Source organism: Hemitrygon akajei, chromosome 8 (genome assembly GCF_048418815.1).
Source record: "Hemitrygon akajei chromosome 8, sHemAka1.3, whole genome shotgun sequence".
Classification (NCBI taxonomy): domain Eukaryota; kingdom Metazoa; phylum Chordata; class Chondrichthyes; order Myliobatiformes; family Dasyatidae; genus Hemitrygon; species Hemitrygon akajei.
In genome coordinates, this window is record NC_133131.1 from 180523919 (window position 1) to 180536210 (window position 12292).

General features: G+C 44.0%; 1 protein-coding gene across 3 annotated transcripts in view; it reads right to left on the bottom strand.

The window, feature by feature from the left end:
• Window positions 1–12292, bottom strand: part of mapk15 (mitogen-activated protein kinase 15) — a 182629-nt gene that overhangs the window by 168978 nt on the left and 1359 nt on the right. The gene's annotated exons all lie outside the window — the stretch shown is intronic.

Below are 12292 nucleotides of genomic sequence, written 5' to 3' on the forward strand. Positions count from 1 at the left end.
GGCCTCCCATCCCATAATCCTTTCCCTTCTCCAGCTCTGTATCACTTTCGCCAATCACCTTTCCAGCTCTTAGCTTCATCCCACCCCCTCCGGTCTTCTCCTATCATTTAGCATTTCCCCCTCCCCCCACTACTTTCAAATCTCTTACTATCTTTCCTTCTGGTTAGTCCTGACGAAGGGTCTCGGCCCGAAACGTCGACAGCGCTTCTCCCTATAGATGCTGCCTGCCCTGCTGTGTTCTACCAGCATTTTGTGTGTGTTGTTTGAATTTCCAGCATCTGCAGATTTCCTCGTGTTTGAGTTTCAATATAACTATGGAGAAGGACAGGACTGGACCCAGGGTTGAGAATTTTGATTGGAGAAAGGCTAACTTTGAGGAGATTCGAAAGGATTTAGAAGGTGTGAATTGGGACAATTTGTTTTATGGGAAGGATGTAATAGAGAAATGGCGGTCATCTAAAAGTGAAATTTTGAGGGTACAGAATCTTTATGTTCCTGTTAGGTTGAAAGGAAAGGTTAAAAGTTTGAGAGAGCCATGGTTTTCAAGGGATATTAGAAACTCGGTTAGGAAAAAGAGAGATATCTACAATAAATATAGGCAGCATGGAGTAAATGAGGTGCTCGAGGAATATAAAGAATGTAAGAAGAATCTTAAGAAAGAAATTAGAAAAGCTAAAAGAAGATACGAAGTTGCTTTGGCAAATAAGGTGAAAATAAATCCAAAGGGTTTCTACAGTTATATTAATAGCAAAAGGATAGTGAGGGATAAAATTGGTCCCTTAGAGAATCAGAGTGGACAGCTATGTGTGGAGCCGAAAGAGATGGGGGAAATTTTGAACAATTTCTTTTCTTCGGTATTCACTAAGGAGAAGGATATTGAATTGTGTAAGGTAAGGGAAACAAGTAGGAAAGTTATGGAAACTATGACAATTAAAGCGGAGGAAGTACCGGCGCTTTTAAGGAATATAAAAGTTAATAAATCTATGGGTCCTGACAGGATATTCCCTAGGACCTTGAGGGAGGTTAGTGTAGAAATAGCAGGTGCTCTGACAGAAATATTTCAAATGTCATTAGAAACGGGGATGGCGCCGGAGGATTGGCATATTGCTCATGTAGTTCCATTGTTTAAAAAGGGTTCTAAGAGTAAACCTAGCAATTATAGGCCTGTCAGTTTGACGTCAGTGGTGGGGAAATTAATGGAAAGTATTCTTAGAGATGGTATATATAATTATCTGGATGGACAGGGTCTGTTTAGGAACAGTCAACATGGATTTGTGCATGGAAGATCATATTTGACATATCATATTGAATTTTTTGAAGAGGTTACGAGGAAAGTTGACAAGGCTAAAGCAGTGGATGTTGTCTATATGGACTTCAGTAAGGCATTTGACAAGGTTCCGCATGGAAGGTTAGTTAGGAAGGTTCAATCGTTAGGTATTAATATTGAAGAAGTAAAATGGATTCAAAAGTAGCTGGATGGGAGTAGTGGTGGATAGAGAGTAGTGGTGGATAACTGTTTGTCAGGTTGGAGGCCGGTGACTAGTGGTGTGCCTCAGGGATCTGTACTGGGTCCAATGTTGTTTGTCATATACATTAATGATCTGGATGATGGGATGGTAAATTGAATTAGTAAGTATGCAGATGATACTAAGGTAGGTGGCGTTGTGGATAATGAAGTAGGTTTTCAAAGTTTGCAGAGAGATTTAGGCCAGTTAGAAGAGAGGGCTGAGTGATGGCAGATGAGATGGAGTTTAATGCTGATAAGTGCGAGGTGCTACATTTTGGTAGGAATAATCCAAATAGGACATACATGGTAAATTCAGATTCAGATTCAGTTTATTGTCATTTAGAAACCACAAATGCAATGCAGTTAAAAAATGAGACAACGTTCCTCCAGAATGATATCACAAAAGGATATGACAAAACAGACTACACCAGAAAATCCACATAACGTTTGGCAATCCTCAATCCAGAGTGCGGAGAGACTGCTGCGTATTAATATCACGCTACCATCTTAACACATTTCCCGGAAAGGAGCTCCAAATCCACCAGACAAACAAGACCAAAAACTAAAGCTACAAGACCTGCACAAAACCACATAGTTATAACATATAGTTACAACAGTGCAAACAATAGCATAATTGATAAAAAAAAACAGACCATGGGCACAGTAAAAATAGTCCAAAGATGTTAAAGGACTATAAGTTCAAAAGAAATCACCACACAGTTTCCACAAGTCCCCAGGGTCCCAACAGACTCGCCATCCCACGCCGGCGGCAGAAGGGAATACCCCCGCTATGGAATTCCACGGCACCACCCAACTCAGCCTCGCAGACGCAGCACACAATTAATGCTCCATTGAACCCAGCCTCGCAGACGCAGCACACTCCGAAAGCAACCTGACCACAGTGGACTCCGAGTCCATCGAATCTCCGAGCCGATGACCATCCCCTCCGGCACAGCTTCTCCGAGCACCATCTTCTGCCGAGTGTACTAAGATGGCCCCGCCAACAGCCATCGGCAACGCGACCCCGAGGACTGGGAGCCTGTTCTTCCCAGCAGAATGCCGGACCTCACAGCAGCAGCAGCAACAAAGAAGGACTTCCTGGAGATTTCCTGATGTTCCTCCGTGCTCCCACGTCCATTTTCAATAGATTATGATTGCGCACGGCACCCCACTTCACAAATAACACATAATCAGCTACGGATTGGCCGCTGCATGCTGCGTCGCGCCACCATCTTGGAAATGGTAGGGCATTGAAGAATGCAGTAGAACAGAGTGATCTAGTAATAATGGTGCATAGTTCCCTGAAGGTGGAATCTCATGTGGATAGGGTGGTGAAGAAAGCTTTTGGTTTGTTGGCCTTTATAAATCAGAGAATTGAGTATAGGAGTTGGGATGTAATATTAAAAATGTACAAGGCATTGGTAAGGCCAAATTTGAAGTATTGTGTACAGTACTGGTCACCGAATTATAGGAAAGATGTCAACAAAATAGAGAGAGTACAGAGAAGATTTACTAGAATGTTACCTGGGTTTCAGCAACTAAGTTACAGGGAAAGATTGAACAAGTTAGGTCTTTATTCTTTGGAGTGCAGAAGGTTGAGGGGGGACTTGATAGGGGCATTTAAAATTATGAGGGGATAGATAGAGTTGACGTGGATAGGCTTTTTCCATTGAGAGTAGGGGAGATTCAAACAAGAGGACATGAGTTGAGACTTAGGGGGCAAAAGTTTAAGGGTAACATGAGGGGAATTTCTTTACTCAGAGAGTGGTAGCTGTGTGGAATGAGCTTCCAGTAGAAGTGGTAGGTGAGAGTAAGCACTCAGCACAGACAAGAAGGGCCGAGATGGCCTGTTTCCATGCTGTAATTGTTATATGGTTATATGGTATACTGTGCACATTCAGATACAACACCTTCAGTCCCGTATAATGTGGCAGGGGGATGGGAACAAGTGCAGAGAGACAGAGGGGTGTAAAATGAGGGTAGAAGCAAAAAGTAGTAAGGTGAAAAGCAAAAGTGGCAGGCAGGCAAATCCAGGGCAAGAAGCAATAAGAGCCACTTTTCAACATAATTGTATAAGGGCTAGGAGTGTTGTAAAAACAAGCCTGAAGGCTTTGTGTGTCAATGCAAGGAGCATTCGTAACAAGGTGGATGAATTGAATATACAGATAGTTATTAATGAATATTATATAGTTGGGATCACAGAGACATGGCTCCAGGGTGACCAAGGATGGGAGCTCAACATCCAGGGATATTCAATATTCAGGAGGGATAGACAGGAAAGAAAAGGTAGCATTGCTGGTTAGAGAGGAGATTAACGCAATAGAAAGGAAGGTCATTAGCCTGGAGGATGTGGAATCGATATGGGTAGTGCTGCATAACACTAAGGGGCAGAAAACGCTGGTGGGAGTTGTGTACAGGCCACCTAACAGTAGTAGTGAGGTTGGGGATGACATTAAACAGGAAATTAGAAATGCGTGCAGTAAAGGAACGGTAGTTATAATGGGTGACTTCAATCTACATATAGATTGTGTGAACCAAATTGGTAAGGGTGCTGAGGAAGAGGATTTCTTGGAATGTATGCGGGATGGTTTTCTGAACCAACATGTCCAGGAACCTACTAGAGAGCAGGCCATTTTAAATTGGGTATTGAGCAATGAGGAAGGGTTAGTTAGCAATCGTCGTGTGAGGCCCCTTGGGTAAGAGTGACCATAATATGGTGGAATTCTTCATTAAGATGGAGAGTGACATAGTTAATTCAGAAACAAAGGTTCTGAACTTAAAGAAGGGTAACTTTGAAGGTATGAGACGTGAATTAGCTAAGATAGACTAGCAAATGATACTTAAAGGGTTGATGGTGGATATGCAATGGCAAGCATTTAAAGATCGCATTGATCAACTACAACAATTGTTCATCCCAGTTTGGCAAAAGAATAAACCAGGGAAGGTAGTGCACCCGTGGCTGACAAGGGAAATTAGGGATAGTATCAAGTCCAAAGCAGAAACATATAAATTAGCAAAGAAAAGCGGCACACCTGAGGACTGGGAGAAATTCAGAGACCAGCAGAGGAGGACAAAGGGCTTAATTAGGAAAGGGAAAAAAGATTATGAGAGAAAGCTGGCAGGAAACATAAAAACTGACTGTAAAAGCTTTTATAGATACGTGAAAAGAAAAAGATTGGCCAAGACAAATGTAGGTCCTTTACAATCAGAAACAAGTGAATTGATCATAGAGAACAAAGACATGGTAGACCAATTGAATAACTACTTTGGTTCTGTCTTCACTAAAGAGGACATAAATAATCTTCCGGAAATAGTAGGGGACCGAGGGTCTAGTGAGATGGAGGAACTGAGGGAAATACATGTTAGTAGGGAAGTGGTATTAGGTAAATTGAACGGATTAAAGGCAGATAAATCCCCAGGGCCAGATGGTCTGCATCCCAGTGTGCTTAAAGAAGTAGCCCAAGAAATAGTGGATGCATTAGTGATAATTTTTCAAAACTCCTTAGATTCTGGATTAGTTCCTGAGGATTGGAGGGTGGCTAATGTAACCCCACTTTTTAAAAAAGGAGGGGGAGAGAAACCGGGGAATTATAGACCGGTTAGTCTGACATCGGTGGTGGGGAAAATGCTAGAGTCGGTTATCAAAGATGTGATAACAGCACATTTGGAAAGAGGTGAAATCATCGGGCAAAGTCAGCATGGATTTGTGAAAGGAAAATCATGTCTGACGAATCTTATAGAATTTTTGAAGATGTAACTAGTAGAGTGGATAGGGGAGAGCCAGTGGATGTGGTATATTTAGATTTTTAAAAGTCTTTTGACAAGGTCCCACACAGGAGATTAGTGTGCAAACTTAAAGCACACGGTATTGGGGGTATGGTATTGATGTGGATAGAGAATTGGTTGGCAGACAGGAAGCAAAGAGTGGGAGTAAACAGGACCTTTTCAGAATGGCAGGCAGTGACTAGTGGGGTACCGCAAGGCTCAGTGCTGGGACCCCAGTTGTTTACAACATATATTAATGATTTAGACGAGGGAATTAAATGCAGCATCTCCAAGTTTGCGGATGACACGAAGCTGGGCGGCAGTGTTAGCTGTGAGGAAGATGCTAAGAGGATGCAGGGTGACTTGGATAGGTTAGGTGAGTGGAAAAATTCATGGCAGATGCAATTTAATGTGGATAAATGTGAGGTTATCCACTTTGGTTGCAAGAACAGGAAAACAGATTATTATCTGAATGGTGGCCGATTAGGAAAAGGGGAGATGCAATGAGACCTCGGTGTCATTGTACACCAGTCATTGAAGCTGGGCATGCAGGTACAGCAGGCGGTGAAAAAGGCAAATGATATGTTGGCATTCATAGCAAAAGGATTTGAGTACAGGAGCAGGGAGGTTCTACTGCAGTTGTACAAGGCCTTGGTGAGACCGCACCTAGAATATTGTGTGCAGTTTTGGTCCCCCAATCTGAGGAAAGACATTCTTGCCATAGAAAGAGTACAAAGAAGGTTCACCAGATTGATTCCTGGGATGGCAGGACTTTCATATGAAGAAAGACTGGATCGACTAGGCTTATACTCACTGGAATTTAGAAGATTGAGGGGGGGATCTTATTGAAATGTATAAAATTCTAAAGGGATTGGACAGGCTAGATGCAGGAAGATTGTTTCCGATGTTGGGAAGTCCAGAACGAGGGGTCACAGTTTAAGGATAAAAGCCTTTTAGGACCGAGATGAGGAAAAACTTCTTCACACAGAGATTGTTGAATCTGTGGAATTCTCTGCCACAGGAAACAGTTGAGGCCGGTTCATTGGCTATATTTAAGAGGAAGTTAGATATGGCCCTTGTGGCTAAAGGGATCAGGGGGTATGGAGAGAAAGCAGGTACAGGTTTCTGAGTTGGATGATCAGCCATGATCATATTGAATGGCGGTGCAGGCTCGAAGGGCTGAATGGCCTACTCCTGCACCTATTTCTATGTTTCTATGTATTCTCCCTTTTTGATTCTGTCTGCATTTAAGTTGCAATTCATCCTGTTGACTGCAATTTTGCCCTATCAGCAGCCTCTCCCCTGTTTGTAAACCAGCTACCTCATCTTCAGCACTGTTATCCACCTTTGCTGCAATATTCTTGCACTGAAATTTAGGCAGCTCAGGACACTGGTTGCATCAAGCTCAACCTTTTGATTTCTAACTTTGTCTGAGGTCTTACCAACATCTGCCTCCACAACTTCTCCACTAGCTTTTCTGGCATTCTGGTTGCCATCCCTCTGCAACTCTAGTTTAAACCCCACTGTGCCGCATTAACAAATTTTCCCACTAGGATATTAGTCTCCCAGTTGTCCCTTCTATACAGGTCCCACCTTCCCTGGGAGAGAGCCCAGTGGTCCAAAAATCTTATGCCCTCCTTCTTACATCAACTCCTTAGCCACATATTAAACTGTGTAATCTTCCTAGTTCTAGCCTCACTAGTAAGTGGCATGGGTAGCAATCGTGAGATCACAACCCTGAAGGTCCTGCCCTTCAACTTACACCTACCTCCCTGAATTCCCTATGCAGAACCTTATTTTCTCGTCCTACCCGTGTCATCGGTACCTATATGGACCACGACTTCTGATTGTTCACTCTCCCACTCAAGAATGCTGAGAACGTTATCTGAGAACATTTTGAGTAGTTTACATCAGTCTTCACTGTGGAAAACATTAGCAGTATGCCTGATATTCTAGTGTGTGAAGGAAGAGAAGTGGGATAGTAACTGTTACAAGAGACAAAGTGCTCAAAAAACTGAAAGACCTAAAGGTACATAAGTCACCCAGACCAAAGGAACTGCACCCTAGGATTCTGAAAGAGGTAGTGTTAGAAACAGAAAACCTACAGCACAATACAGGCCCTTTAGCCCACAAAGCTGTGCTGAACATGTCCTTACCTTAGAAATTACTTAGGGTTATCCATAGCCTTCTATTTTTCTAAGCTCCATGTACCTATCCAGGAGTCTCTTAAAAGACCCTATCATATCCGCCTCCACCATCGTCACCGGCAGCCCATTCCATGCCCTCACCACTGTCTGTGTAAAAAACTTACCCCTGACATCTCCTCTGTACCTTCTTCCAATCACCTTAAAACTATGTCTTCTCATGCTAGCCATTCAGCCCTGGGAAAAAGCCTCTGACTATTCACACAATAAGTGCCTCTCATTATCTTCTACACCTCTATCAGATCAAGTCGAGTCAAGTTTATTGTCATTTCGACCATAGACTGCTGCTCCAGTACACAGTAAAAATGAAACAAGGTTCCTCAAGGACCCTGGTGCTACATGAAACAACACAAAACAACACTAGACTATGTGAGACAGCACAAGGCTACACTAGACTATGTGAGACAGCACAAGGCTACACTAGACAATGTAAAACAACATAAAAACTGCACTAGACTACAGACCTGCACAGGACTACATAAAGTGCACAAAACAGTGCAGGCAAGTACAATAATTAATAAACAAGACAATAGGCACAGTAAAGGACAAATTACAATATAATAATAAATAATGTAGATGTTAGTCTAGACTCTGAGTATTGAGGAGTCTGATGGCTTGGGTGAAGAAACTGTTGCACAATCTGGTCGTGACAGCCCGAATGCTTCGGTACCTTTTGCCAGATGGCAGGAGGGAGAAGAGTTTGTATGAGGGGTGCGTGGGGTTCTTCACAATGCTGTTAGCTTTGTGGGTGCAGTGTGTGGTGTAAATGTCTGTAATAGCAGCAAGAGAGACCCCGAAGATCTTCTCAGCTGACCTCACTATCTGCTGCAGGGTCTTACGATCCGAGACGGTGCAGTTCCCGAACCAAGCAGTGATGCAGCTGCTCGGGATGCTCTCAATACATCCTCTGTAGAATGTGATGAGGATGGGGGGTGGGAGATGGACTTTTTTCAGCCTTCGCAGAAAGTAGAGACGCTGCTGGGCTTTCTTGGTGTTGAGGGACTAGGTCACCTCTCATCCTCTGTCTCTCCAAAGAGAAAAGGTGACCAGAATTGAGCACAGTACTCCACGTGGGGTCTGACCAGAGTCCTATATAGCTGCAACATAACCTCTCAGCTCCTAAGCTCAATCCCACGACTGATGAAGGCCAATGCACTGTATGCCTTCTTAACCACAGAGTCAACCTGCGTTAAAGATTGTGGTACATTAGAAATGATCTTTCAAAAATCACTGGACTCTGGCATGCTGCCAGAGGACTGGGAAATTGCAAATGTTACTCCACTCATTAAGAAAGGAGGAAGGCAGCAGAAAGGATATTATAGTCCAGTTAGCCTGACCTCAGTGGTTGGGAAGATGTTAAAGAGTCAATTGTTAAGGTTGAGGTACTTGGAGACACAGAACAGGATAGTAGAAAGTCAGCATGGTTTCCTTCAGGGAAATCCAGCCTGATGAACCTCTTGGAATTCTTTGAGGAGATTACAAGTAGGATAGATAAAGGGGATGCAGCGGATGTTGTATTTGGACTTTCAGAAGGCCTTTGACAAGGCGCCACACTTGAGGCTGCTTGCCAAGTTAAGAGCCCATGGTATTACAGGAAAGTTACTAGCATGGTTAGAGCATTGGCTGATTGGTAGGAGACAGCGAGTAAAAGGATCCTTTTCTGTTTGGCTGCCAGTGACAAGTGGTGTTCCATAGGGATCGGTATTGGGACCACTTCTTTTAATGCTGTGTATTAATGATTTAGATGATGGAATAGATGGCTTTATTGCCAAGTTTGCAGATGATACAAAGATTGCTGGAGGGGCAGGTAGTGTTGAAGAAACAGGTAGGATGCAGAAGGACTTAGACAGTTTAGAAGAATGGGCAAGAAAGTGGCAAATGAAGTACAATGTTGGAAAATGCATGGTCATGCACTTTGGAAGTAAAAATAAAAGTGCAGTCTATTTACTAAACAGTGAGAAAATCCAGGAATCTAAGATGCAAAGGGACTTGGAAGTCCTTGTGCAGAACACCCTGAAGGTTAACTTGCAGGTTGAGTCCGTGGTGAGGAAGGCAAATGCATGTTAGCATTCATTTCAAGAGGTCTAGAATACAAGAGCAAAGATGTGATGCTGAGGCTTTATAAGGCACTGGTGAGGCCTCACTGTGAGTATTGTGAACACTTTTGGGGTCCTCACCTCAGAAAAGATGTGCTGGCATTGGAGAGGATCCAGAGAAGGTTCACAAGGATGATTCCAGGAATGAAAGGGTTATCATACGAGGAACTTTTGATGGCTCTGGGTCTGTACTCACTGGAATTCAGAAGGACGAGGGGGGATCTCATTGAAACCTTTTGAATGTTGAAAGGCCTGGACAGAGTAGATGTGGAAAGGATGTTTCCCATAGTAGGAGAGTCTAGGACAAGTTGGCACAGCCTCAGGATTGAGGGGCGCCCTTTCAAAACAGATGCGGAGAAATTTCTTTAGCCAAAGGATGGTGAATTTGTGGAACTTGTTGCCACATGCAGCTCTGGAGGCCAAGTTGTTGGGTGTATTTAAGGCAGAGATTGAAAAGTTCTTGAATGGACACGGCATTTTGCTAACTAACAAATTCCCTATTACCATAGCATGTCTCTTTTCCCACCTTTTCATCTGAGTCACAGAGGCAGACTCAGGGCCAGAGACCCGACCATGATGACTTCTCTTCTGTTAGATCATCCCCTCTACAGTATCCAAAGTGATATACCTGTTCTCGAGGGGAATGGCCACAGGGGTACTCTACACTGGCTCTTTAACCCCCCTCCCCTTCCTGACCGTCACCCAGTTTCCTGTGTCCTTCACCTTGGGTGTAACTATCTCTTTATATGTTCTATCTATCACCATTTCAGCCTCCCGAAAGATTCGGATTTCATGCAGTTCCAGCTCCAGCTCCTCAACATTGTTTGATAGAAGCTGCAGCTGGATGCACTTCTTGCAGTTGTCGTCGTTAGGGACACTAGAGGTCTCCCTGCCTTCCCACATCCCACAAGAGGAGCCTAAATACACTAGACCTGGTTTACACTAACATCCTAGGTGCCTATAAAGCACCCACATTGGACTCTCAGATTACTTATCTGTAATGTTAATTCCAGCATTCAAACCAGTGATCAAACAGGTCAAGCCAGTTCTAAAGGTGGTGAAAACCTGGCCTGAGCAAACCATGTTAACATCAAGGAATATGTGGATTCTATGAGCAGCTACATAGAGAAGTGTACTAAGTATGTTACTATCATGAAACACATCCCGGTGAGGGCAAATCAGAAGTCATGGGTTACTGCAGAGGTCCATGCCAGGCTGAGGAATCATGAAACACACACAAAATGCTGGTGGAACGCAGCAGGCCAGGCAGCATCTATAGGAAGAAGCACTGTCGACGTTTCGGGCCGAGACCCTTCGTCAGGACTAACTGAAAGGAAAGATAGCAAGAGATCTGAAAGTCGGAGGGGGGAGGGGGAAATGTGAAATGATAAGAGAAGACCGGAGGGGGTGGGGTGAAGCTAAGAGCTGGAAAGGTGATTGGCAAAAGGGATACAGAGCTGGAGAAGGGAAAGGATCATGAGACGGGAGGCCTAGATAGAAAGAAAGGGGGAGGCGAGCAGCAGAGAGAGATGAAGAACAGGCAGAGAGAGAGAAAAAAGGGAGGGGGGAACTAAATAAATTAGGGATGGGATCAGGAATCATGATACTACTTTTAGATCGGGAGATGCTACAAGACTACCCTCCACATCAGCGACCAGGATGCTTCACTCCGAGAGGCTGAATGTCTTTTATGCCCAGCTTGATGCACAGAACTAAGTGCTGGCGAGAAAGGTACCTCTCTCCTCCGGGGAGCAGACACTTTGTCTGGCTCAAGCTGAGGTGAGGAAGACCTTGGCCAGAGTCAACCCATGCAAAGCTGTGGGACCGGATAATATGCCAGGCCAGGTTCTAAAAGACTGCACAGCCCAGCTAACAGAGGTGCAGACAAATATATTTAACATCTCTCTGGTACAATCCATTGTCCCTTCAGTTTTCAAGGCAGCAACCATCATTCCAGTGCCAAAGTAAGCGACAGTGTCCTGCTTAAATGATCATCGTCCGGAGGCATTAACATTAACCATTATGAAATGCTTTGAGCAGCTGGTCATGGAGCACCTTAAAGTCTTTCTTCCAACTACACTGGACCCTTTCCAATTTGCTTATCACTCAAATCCATCCACTGATGATACAATAGCCTCTGCTCTCCACTCTGTCCTGTCATATCTGGAAAATGGGGTTTCATATGCCAGACTGCTGTTCAGTGTTCAACACCATCATACCTCAGAAACTGGTGGGGAAACTGTCCTCACTTGTTCTCAACACCTCCCTCTACAATTGGATACTGGACTTCTTAACAGTAAGACCACAGTCAGTCCATATGGGTAGCAACCACCTCTTGTCCTATTACACTGCATATTGGCACTCCCTAAGGATCCAGCTCAAACTGTGTCATCAAGTTTGTGGATGACACAACAATGGTTGGCCTCATCAATAACGATGATGAGACGGAGTACAGAGAAGATGTGAACCAGCTGGCAGATTAGTGTGAGAAGAACACCTAGGCCTGAACGTGAAGAAGACAAAGGAAATCACTGTGGACCAGGAAGTTGGTTCCTTATTATCATCCCTCTGAAGAAGAGGCAGAGTAGCACCTCCACTTCCAAAGAAGATTGAGGCAAGCAAGGCTCCCACTAACCGCTTCCGCAACCTTAACTGTGTTTAACAGTAGCACCACTGAGAGCATCCTGACAAGTTGCATCTCTATCTGGTATGGTGAACAG